Source organism: Micropterus dolomieu, linkage group LG22, assembly GCF_021292245.1.
Source record: "Micropterus dolomieu isolate WLL.071019.BEF.003 ecotype Adirondacks linkage group LG22, ASM2129224v1, whole genome shotgun sequence".
NCBI lineage: Eukaryota > Metazoa > Chordata > Actinopteri > Centrarchiformes > Centrarchidae > Micropterus > Micropterus dolomieu.
The window spans coordinates 24,281,335-24,293,510 of NC_060171.1; positions in this window are offsets into that span (position 1 = coordinate 24,281,335).

Here is a 12,176-nt window from a genome sequence, read left to right on the forward strand (position 1 = left end):
CTAGAAAGGCAAACGTAAACAGTGGTGAAAGAAAGAAAGAAAGTTAAACTAGTAATACCACAATGTAAAAATACTCAGCTACAAGTGTAAGCCCTGTATTCATACTTTGTAGTAAAAGTACAAAGAAGTCATCAGCTAAATGTGTCATGGATTGGGGCGCTGAGTGCAGACTGGGGCGAGGACCCAAATGCAGACAATGGCAAGGCGAGGAGGTTGCAGTCCAAAAATGTTTATTAACTCAAAAAAACTAACTTAAACAGGCTTACAAGGAGCTCGAGGCAAAGTCCAACAAAGGTAGTCCAGAACACAAGGCAATCCAAAACACAGGGAATAATCCAGAACTAGGAAGACAAGGAACAGGCAGGAACACTCAACTTTAGACGCAAGGACGTGACAAAGACTGGAGAGACAAGCAGGCATAAATAAACACAGGGACTAACGAGCGGGGCGGGAGCAACACAGGTGAGCGGGATCAGGGCTAACGAGGCAGAGAGACAAGCACGCAGGCAGAGAGACAGCAGGGGGGAAACAGAGAGAACACTAGACAAGCAGACATGGGGCGGAGTGAATAACCAAGAAAACAGAAACACACACAAGTTACAAAGAACCAGAACCTAAATGAGAACAGAACTAGAACCCAGAGTACAGAGGAGACCAAACCACAATAATACAAACAAGGACCAGGAATGATTACCAAAACATGAACTAAGGACATGGAACTAAACTCAGACTCCCAAACAAGACACAGACAGGATCATGACAAAATGTACTTAAAAATGAATCTACAAACAGGAGAATGTTAGTTCAGTTTAGTTTAAGGACTAGAAACGGGGGTAAACAGCTAGCCTAAGTTTGTCGTGTCCATCCAAGAGTAACAAAATCTGCCTACCAGCACCTCTAAAGCTCATTAATCAGCACATTATTTGTTGTTTGTTTAATCTGTACAAAAACTAAAGTTGTGATTTTACAGGATGGCTGGACAGAGCCAGGCTAGTTATTTGCTTGTTTTCGGTGTTTAAGCTAAGCTAAGCTAACCTGCTGCGGGCTATATCTTCATATTTACCATACAAACAACAACAGTGGTATCAATCTTCATGTCTAACTCACAAATAAGCATGAAAAAAAAGTTCAAGTGAAAGGTGGAGTACATGAACAAAGTATTATAAATACAACTGTTTCGGGCATGGTTAGCTCATCACTGGCTAACAGAGGGAATATGCTGGTACACCACAGGGTGACGACTGGTCTGTGCCTCCATCAGCGATACAGTTCCACAAGAGAAAATGAGACACCAAGGCAAAACTTCACAGGTGAAATATAATATAATATAGATGTGTGTGTCTGAGAATAGAGAAGGAACCTTAACCACACCTAATGAACGTGACCCTGTTGTTCCCTGTCTTCTCGCAGATTGACTCAGTGTTGGGTAATATCCCTCTATCCCTCTGCTTCCTCTTCTGACGCCCACAATACACACACATACACATGACTGGTCTTCAGGTCTTCACCTCCCCCGTTTGCCCCGCTCGCCCCGCTCTACCTCTTCCTTATCCGACTGTCTGTGGGCACAGGAGAGGGAGGTCGGCTGGTGAGGGCGCAGTGTTTGCCAATGATGTGATGTGTTTGAACAGTGCTTACCTCCAGGGTATGAGAGAATGAGGTAAGGTAGTGGTGTGTGTGTGTGTGTGTGTGTGTGTGTGTGTGAGAGAGAGAGAGAGAGAGAGAGAGAGAGAGACAAAGACAAAGAGAGGTATTTGCCCGCCAAGGACAAAGAGTACACTGATGTTACAGAAAAACAATGTACAAATCCAGCGGGGGGACAATTCATCGACTCCCCTTCAATGGGGGCTTGACTACAAAGGCAGTTTTGGTTTCATGATGTCATGGTGGAATTTCACCTTGTGCAATCAAACAACATCTCTCCGCAAACAAAGCATCCCTCCCAAAGCCCCAACATTTGGTTCAATCTGACCAGAACAACCAGTGTGACTGTCGAGTGAGGTAAGGGGAGCAGAAGGGTCCTTTTAACACACACACATGCAAAACCAGATGGCCCTTGGCCTTTTTCAGTGAGCACAATGCTGTCTTAATGAGCGAGTCCAATAGGGGCCAGGCAGAGGTAATGGCATTACCAGCATTACCAGCTGAGTCCCTCTGCTCTTCTGTGTGTGTCTTTATTTTATGGCCATCGTGGGAATTCCCAATGACAAGACCAATGCGTAATGGAATACATGGTAAATCCCACTTTCTCACTTTCATTCTCTCTAACATGAGCAACTTGCCCGCCATGTTAGTGTGCGTACTGTATTTATCACCTGAATCATAACAGATAATCCTTTCACGATATCCTTTGTGTGTGTGTGTGCGTGTGTGCGTGTGTGTGTGTGTGTGTGTGTTTGTTTTTCAAGGTGCCCTCAGCTCGTATTATACGGATCTGCATCTCGGGTAACTTGCCGGGCTACAGTCTCTCCCTCTGCTGTGCTGAAGTCTGCACTTCAATGCAGGTTTCTTTTTGCCAATGTACTGTCTTCCCTTAGTGGCCGGAAATAGCTTTTTGATGCATTTTATTTTAGTTTTCAGTTTTCATTGACTTGAGTGCTTGCATGTCACTTTACATGTTATTTGTTCATTAAAACAAATATATGGGAAGGTTAAAGCCAGACAGCCAGCACGAAAGGAATGCAAATATGTGCACGTGGGTTCAAAGTAAGTTTGTGTGTGTGTGTGTGTGTGCGCGCGTTTTTTTGTCATGCATATGAGATGTTCACAAGTATTATGCATTTGTGTTTGCATGTATGTGTGATCCATTTACAGATGGATGACAAAGGAAATTCCGACCAATGAAGTGTCTTATTGTCATTATCAATTAATGGGCTGATTTACTCAATCGTATGGTCAGTGACATCAGAAAGTAATGAAAATGCTCGCTACAATGTCTTAAAGCCAAAGGTGACGCCGTCAAATGACTTGTATTGTCAAAACCCAAATAGAGAAAGAAAAGCAGCAAATCCTCAGATAAGAGAAGCTTGAAACAAGCGAATGATTGGTATTTTTCCCAGAAAAAAATATTTAAATGATTAATCAATTCTAAAAATAGTTGCAAATGAATTTCTTTGTCTATCAACTAATCAGTTAAGCAATGAATGGTTTCAGTGCCAATCTGCATTCGTTATGTTCTCATTTTGTTTTTTTCCTTTAATTTGTCACCTGTCATCCATCTATATGTGAAAACGTGAAGTTGTCCCCCCAATAGTGTTTCTAAATAAATTATGTAATTGAAATAAATATATTTAGTAGAGGCCAACTCCACTTTTGAATAATTCTTACATAACACTTTTTGAAGGTTTTGTATCCAGCTCAGTGGTCTGAACCACTGCATATACTAAACTACGCCTTAAATTAATTTTTTCCTTGCTGTTGGACTACCTTTCCCACATGAGTCCAACTGATTCCCAAATGTGTAGTTTTCAGTTGCCAAGCGTATGCTTGTGTTCGAACTAATGAGCAAGCCCAAACTGAAACTGACACACACAAGACAGCGTCTCACAAAATGCTGGATACTCGGGTAAACTCCCACTGCAATGTTACAGCAGTATCAGCTTGACATTGAACTAATGCTCGTTGCATGATAACAGTAAATAGACTGCATTTAGCTGACATGATACATTAGTGACAGCCTGTCGGCTTTTCTATGACTTTTGCGTATCTTTCATCTGAGAGGTTCAGCAATGTCAGCATAGCTAAATTTATCTGATGATAATGAAAATGGTTCGTGAGCTGCACTGAATATTATAAATTAGATTGTTGCTAAGCTTTATAATTATTAAACCGTAGTAAGTAATATCACTCTACTGAATGGGTCTTTCACCGTGGCGTTGTACGGCACCGTTATGTTGCATTATTGTATATTATGTGGGTCATGTAAGTTACAGCAACTTAGACTGGTGAAGAGGGCTGTGGAATCTAAATGTGAATGTTACGAAGGAAACAACGCCTGATCCATGCTGATCTAGCTGGCTAAAATCTACACTTAACATAATAATGGTACCAGCATCAGCTGGCAAAGGATAACATTAGTGACCATTCAGCCTTAGCAGGCAAGCTAACATTATCTAACTTGAGCCAAGTAAAACAGAATCACAATACATTTCACATGATTTGCAATAATGTTAGCTTACCTGTCCAATAGGATGAAAGCCAACTCTTTTGTATCCATAACAATGAAGAGGTCTCTCCATGACTCATCTTGTCCAACTCACTGTTGACCGTGTTTTTGCCCTACGTTGATCTGAATCTCGTTTGGCCTGACGGGCTTCAGCACATAACACTTTTTTGTTGTTTTTTATCCTTACATGGAGTTTGTGTTGGAGTCTGTGTGGTAGTGGGAGCCGGGGGTTTTTTTTGGTGTTAGCAGATTCCATTTCATTAGCTGCGTAGTTATCTCTGTGTGTACAGTTCAGAATTGGGAGCGCGCATGAATGTCACACGTAAAACAATGAATTTTGCTAAAAGTCTGACCCAATTTCTCCACATAGTGGCTGTTCCAAGAGACCGAGAAAGCAGGCGAATAGTTCATTTTTATGGGAGGTTACAACCTATTCACAAATAGGCACTAAAAAAGGGATTAATTTCTTTAAAAAACTACATATTTTACCTTTAAGTTGTAATGCAATTTGTACCCTTGCATTTTCTTATGATTATACCGTTTGCTACTTGTTCATGCAGTATGTGTGTGTTTACATGTATGTGTATATGTCTTTGTGTGTATTTCAATGAACAAATGGTCATGTTTTGCGTTGGCATTGGCATGTTGATGTTTCATGCCTTTCAGGCTCATTAAAATTTAACTCCATTTGTATGTGCATGAATGTGTGTAAGGGTGCATGTGTGTGTGAGTTTGTATCCTCCCTCTCACACCGGCTGATGGGTACCAGACGTATCCATGCTGAGGGCTGCCTGGCGCCTGGTCCCAGGCCTTCTATATGGAAACAGTTAGGAACTGTTACGTCATTCGGCTACATCTCTCTCTCTGCTTTTCCACTCGCACACATGTGCACTCACATCCAAAGTGCACATACACATTCACGCATATTTTTTGCAGAACATGCCCACGTTTGCTTCCCCTCTTTCTTCTCCCTCTGTTGCTCCTTTTCGCACTCTTTCATCTCAAGCACACACTCATTACACACGTTCAGTGCTCGAAAGTTGCGTCAGCACAGCATTCCACACTTTTCCACGCGTCACCGAGGATGACCGACTCCAAACAGCATTTCTTGCCCTTTTTTTTCCATGGAAAACTCTTGTCCTTATATAACCCTTCAGTCTGGCAGTCTGTTCGACCTACTATTTCTCTCCGTCTGTCTCCATCTCTCTAACCTCTCTCTCATCCCTATCCATCTCTCACGCAAGTCGGTAAAAAGTTTTGTTCTGTGGGCTGGGAGGCCGGGCAGCCTGTGGTAGTTCCCCTCTCCTCAATGCCAGGCCAACAAGAGCCTTGGTACAGACATATGTGTCCAATATTCTTTTCCTGTTGTTGCGTTTGTGCAGTCATAAGCACATTCATGAGTCCGTCTTCATTTCAACGTGAATTACAACTCACCGCAGTGAAACAAGCTAAATAAATGGACGCATGGAGATCATTAGTGCATTTTCTCCAGTTTTCTGCAGGCCAGAATTTGTGCATGTGTGTGTGTGTGTGTGTGAGGCCTGTGGTGAGGAGGAATCCCTGGCTGGCTCTGAGGCTCAGCAGGCCTCAGGTAATCCTGTTTAATGCAGTTAGCGTTGTCATGGCCACATGAGTATTACACACGACAGCGTTACAGCAAGACAAGAGGGGGTGTCTAGACTGGCAAATCACTGGAAAGCGAAGAAAGACTGCGAGGGGCAAAGTGTGCTGTCTGGAGTCTTTGTTATGAACGACAAAAGTGCTCCCAGAAATGGGTCATAGTAACAATCATGGTTCCACATGGTTGATTTTTATAAACCACAGAGACAGGATCAATACAATTTGGAGTATGTATAAGTTTTTTTGTGCACAGAACAGCACCAGAAAGTAGACAGTCTGATTACTCAGGCAGGTATTGTGTAACTGACTGCTGCCACCTACTGCTGGCTCCCAGTCAAACTCAGCAGCTCCTGTTTGTCCCCTGACAGGAAGGTGAGAGGCGATCAATACTTTTGTTCCATGAGTTGAGCCAGCAGCAGATTGAATGTGCATCAGTCTGTCAGTCCTCTGGTTTCGCTTAGCTACTGTTTGGGTAAAGAGAAAGACAGAGAAAGTGTGTGTATCTTCATTTCCTCTGAGTGCTGTATGTAACAGCGAGGCACCCCCTCTTCACTGTCAATGAGTGTGTGTGTATTCAAAGTGCTGACTAAAGCAGCTGGTGGTGCTGACATCTGTCTCTGTCTTTCTAATGGTGGAACAAACTGCAACTCTCTCTCTCTCTTTCTCTCACACACACACACACACAGCACAAGCTCCATCAGCACTCTTTGCCCGGCCCAAACCCCATCAGTGCGTCAACACCACAAACACACACACACACACACACACATACACACACAAACACACACAAACACACATTGTTCCTACTACCACTCACCACACAGCAGTGCATATCCCATATCTCAGCGTCTGCACCTTCAAATCCACATCCCAGATGACCACTGATGCCACTTCAGGTGGATGTGGTTCTGCTGATCCAAGGTCAGACACTGCCTCGTCTCTCTGAATGATCAAGACCAGAGTGAAAACTGATCTACCTTAATCACAGGTTTGGCTTTGACACATACGAAAAGTTTGACTGTTTTCCCCACAGGTTGCGAACAGCACAAGAGTTTATGAACCAACCATTTAAAGACCAGCTGAGTACCATGACTGCCCCTTTTCAGTGTTCAGGTCCTCTGGGAAAGCATTCAACTTGCATTGCACTCTTGATGAATACTTTCCGTTTCTTACTGCCTTAAATCAAATGTAAGTAATTGGAATGGTCAGCTGTGAGCTATTTTAAACATCTTTTTTTTCTGGTGGCACTGGCATTATCCATGAAGGTATTTCTAACTGAATCAATAATGTAGAGCTTTAATTTGTGGTTACTTTGAATGGAGTGTTGCACTTATTTTTGTCTGTAGATTTATACCTTATACACACAGCTCCAGTGGACCAGGTGTCAAACTTTGCTTCTGATAATCTACAGCACCTAAAGTGAAAAGGATCCCCTCCCCCCTTTCATCTTATGAAACTTGACATGGATTCACGGCAATCATTTTTGTAATATGGCAGTTAATGATATGATAAAATGATCAAAAGATTAAATAAGCCTCTGCAAGATAGAAGCAGTGTGTGTAGGAAGCGTCATGTACCGTTTGATGGCCATACAGTATCCACAACCAATTTTGAAAGCAGCATTTTATATATAAAATAAATACATAGATAATTATATTTTCATTAAAAAAATGCAATATGCAGGCTATCTGGGTTGGGCAATATGTAATTTGTGCAATACATAGGTTATGTGCAATTTTTGTGTTGTTTTTACAAAGCTCCAGAATGGACAAAACAAATGGTCAAAAACAAATTTCCCTTCGGGGACAATAAAGTATATCTTATTTTATCTTATCTAGAATAATGACAAATTTAACAGTTTATATCTCAAAATGTGTACATAATGTTAATAACAATGTGTAAAATTGATATTTTTTTCTGTTTGCCTCATGAATCTTTAGAATTTATAGACACAAAATATAATAATACCTTAAAACAGACCTATAATGAAAAACCATTTCCACTGTAAACACGTATTACTCCATAATTAGGTCTGGCGGACTGGTGTAACAAGCACAAAGACATGATGACTTTTTGTACGCATGTATGTTGCTAAGACAAAGACTGAATCTCACACACAGCAGACTGCTTGCTGCTGACACACAATGTCTGTGGCTGCCGCTCTGTTATCATTTCTCCTCTCTCCGCCCATGACCTCAGAGCCACATGCAAGCTATTTCTGTTGAGTAGCTTCTGGCTGAAAATGACTTCATGTCTGATTTGCTTGAAACACAAGGGAGGGGGGGCTGTATCACTGGGTGCTTGGACATTTTACTGCATAAAAACAGGATGCTTTGACTGTTCTGTGGGCTGCTGTTGTTAATTTGAGTTTGATGCAGCAGAGGCAAGACTATTCCCCTACTTCCGCTTTTGAGAAACCAAAACGGTTCTCAGTGTTTTTGCCCTGCCAGTCCTTCTGGTTTGACTTCTCTCCTTTACTTAAACCTGTTACATCTCTTCTCGGCTCCCCTACTCTCTCTCCTTCACCCCCACAAGCATCTTTCACACTATAACACTGAACTCACTGGAGTTTCAAACCCATCCCATTCTTTCTTCTATGTCTCTCCTTCTTTCTTGGATGGGAGCGCTGGAGCCAGGTAGGTCTGCAGACATGAGTAATGTGGCTGAGTCTGACTCATACACCAAGACATCAGCCGTCAGTGTGGAGCCAGCAATGACACAAGCACACACACACGCGCGCACACACACACACACATTATACTGAATCGACACACAGGCAGACAGACATGGCGGTGCCGACAATATGAAACCCAGTCATGCAAGTGGCCATTATCAACACCTTATATTATGTGATCATTATTGAGAAACTGAAAATGAATCCATCAGTGATGAGACCAGACTGCTACCAGTAAATATGTCTATGACACACACACACATACACAAATCTGTCGGAGTGCATGAAGCCAGTTAGGTTAATGCACTTGTGTTTTTTTTTTCAACAAATTACTTCAATGATATTTCATTGTTATTTTATTATCTTCTTACCCTCACACTGCTGATCTTGAGCTTTGTTTTCAGGTTGTTGCCTAAACATGTTTTTATTATTATTATTATTATTATTTTGGAATCAAACATAGTTTTCGTTTTATGTGGGCAAAAGAAATTGTCCTTTTTTAAGCTACAAAACAAAAGTCACATCCAGTCACTGTGTAGTTTTTCTAAACACACAAACACACACTCCTCATTGCATCTATTAAACATATATTATTCATGCAAGAGTAATGTGAGGTGTCTCCGTTTTAATGCCTCCTAATGGCTTTTTGAGTTACCGCTGCCAGCTATGAATAAATCATATCAGTCATGGCACAGCCAATACCTCACTCACCCTGGCAGCACTGAGCAGATCTATAGGCATGTGTGGTGTGTGTGTGTGTGTTTGTGTGTTTGGTTTTCACAAAGAGATTTACACAAAGAATGTCTGTTGTTTTTTTTGTTTGTTTTGTTACAAACTCTGAAGCTCATGCGTGGAGATAGTGGCTCGCCACCATCTAAAGTGTGACAGGAATGTTTATGTGCAGATAACGACGGTCACACGCTTCTCTGCTGTTCTGTAGACATTTTGCAAAGAAGACATTTTGACATGTTACAGCAGGAAAAGAACAGGTGCAATTAATGACATAACATTAATATTGACTTTGATGCATTTAGGTGTTCCAGTTTAAAGTCAGTTCAACTGTGCATCGTTAAGGTTATTGGCTACACTTTTCTGCCATGTATGCTATGAAAAAGTCTTCATGCTGTATATCATCATCGTATAAAGTGTATATATAAATATATAAATATTTTGATTTCCCCATGCCTCCTGCACATACAATAGAATTTATACAGTATATATCAGTCTCACCCACCAAGCAGTAGGCAGTATTTAGTGGAGGGCTGTTAGATCGCATTACATTGTATAGTTGTTTTTATTGCATCTCTCTCTCTCTGCATCTCTAGGTAGGATACAGGATGGACATGATGCAGATTTCTCTGATGCACTGCTCCGGCCAGGATGATGTGGAATTGGAACAAATCGACCCCTGGATGGTTCTGTATTGACGGCTGGATGGATTTCAGGAAGTGACCTTGACTAACTCAGACGAGCACCTGACCAGAGCCCAGCTCGTTTTCCCACAGAGCACATCTCTGGCACCAGCCGGCCCTCTGAAAACTCACCATGGGTCACGTCCTTGCGAGACGTAAACAGCGTTCTCTGGACTGATCTGAGGTCATTTTCAGATTGAGCATAGGTCATTGTAGTCATGCTGAAATGCTATCATCAATGTGGTAAAGGGAGTGTGTCATAAACTGTGGGTGTCAAAAAGGAGTTAATGGAGAGGGTGGAGGAGATTTGTAACTGCTAACAGTAAAAGGCCATAACAATGGCTTCTACTCAAGTGTGACAGTGAAGAGAGCTAAATGGATTCAGCAATCATTAATTGTATTATTTACACCTGTGCTTTTTCTACTGTAACATGCCAAAATGTCTTCTACTACTAAAGAGAGATCTTAACTGCTAACGTGCATTGGAGAAAAGCCATAGAGGTCCTACCAGCTACTCATTAGCAAGGCACAGAGACTAGTGATGCACAGATCTAATATACTGGATTGTTCCAGTACCAATACTGACAATATCTGGAAGGATGTCAATTTACATTAAAGGGTCAGTTAACACAAATTATAAAATTCTTTTCTGTCACGCAAATTGCTCAGGTTGGGAGATATCAGTCTCTGATATGTCTGCTGTCTGATGTCTGCTTCCACCCCAGTAATCGCAAAACACTTTTCATACAGTTTATTTCTTATGTCAAAAGTAGTTCTGATGAAAACTGTCCACAGCCAGGTCTGCGGATTAACAATAATAATTAAAAAAAGATTAATTTGAGATATTTTTAGATGCCTTGAGCACCACAAATGAAATTCCACTGAACTCCATCGCTGACAAAGCTGTCTACATCTATTTTACTTGAGGCAAAAAAAGAAGGAAAAAACCTGTCTAAAGCAGTCTATTTCTGACAACACACAGCCGATGAAAGATGTGAAGTTATAAACACTGAGGACATGCACCTCAAAAGTAAAAAAAAAAAACTAAACAAGAAATTAGTAAACAAAAAATGACATTGTTTATACTTTGGACAAACAGACCTGTTTTTTTATAGTCACTGTCACAATGAAATAATAAGAATCCAATTTTCTAAACTGTCTTTAGTGATATAATTAAAATTTACACAAGCCAGACAAAGAAGGTTGATGTCTTCTGCCACAGATCCTGGACCAGCTGATTGCTCCAGATGCTGTGTGGCGCCTGCACAGGCCTGTGTCAACAAACAGCCCACACCGCCCCCGTGTGGCTGTAAACAGCATTACACCAGGTTTGAACGCGCCATCAGCCTCCTGTCAATCATCACTGTAACTCCGCCTCTCAGTGAGCTGATTGGAGCCGGGGTGTCAACAAACCAATCATGTTACTCTGCCTCTTGTTAACAGGGCTCCTTTTCTGGATGCCCTCTCAGTCACCTGTGTGCCACTGTTATTTATAGAAACCTGAGGATGCAAAGAGGAGTATGAAGCAAGGGATGGAGGAGGAACTAGGCAGGAGAGGAGGAGGCAGAAGAAAGAGGAGAGGAGAGGCGAGGCAAGGAGAGGAGAGGAGTGCAGGGACTTGATGACCACCATACCTCTCTAATGGTCTCAAAGAGAGGCAGACAGGAAGAGAGAGACCAGCCACTTTTACAGGGCACTGTACATATTGATCCCACCTTTGCAAACTGCATCTGTCTGATTGATGGTTTTCTTAAAAAGGGAAAGAGGTGAAAAGAGATGAGGGGATGAGAGAAAGGAAAGAGCTACTTAAAGCTGTTCATGTAGACTATAGTACATACATAATGGTCAAGGGTTGAGGTTAAGACTGGGGTACATGATGAATTATGTGATTAAATATATTTCTGTACCAAAATAGAAACCCAGTGTGTTCATCACTGCATGCTGAAAACATCACATTTTTCTTGATAAATGAAGATTGAGCTGTTATAAAGTAGTTGGAATGAATTTGCACTTTCTCTGTATACAGGGTGGCTCTGATAAAGTAGGGTGAAAACAGCTGGACCAGTGAGGCAGAATAAATTTCAGCTCTTTGGATTACCCACATGTTGCCAGTGATACATTGGTCATTACTGTGCCTTGAATGCTTTCCTGTTGAGATTTATGGCCTCAAGTGACATTTCTCTGGCTTTTGTTTGGAGGGTTCTTACTATTCTCACTATAATGATGAAAAGCACAGGAGGCTCACTAAAGGCGATGAGAGGGACAGATTAACTGGTGGGCCCTGGTGCCCCTATTGACCCACCCT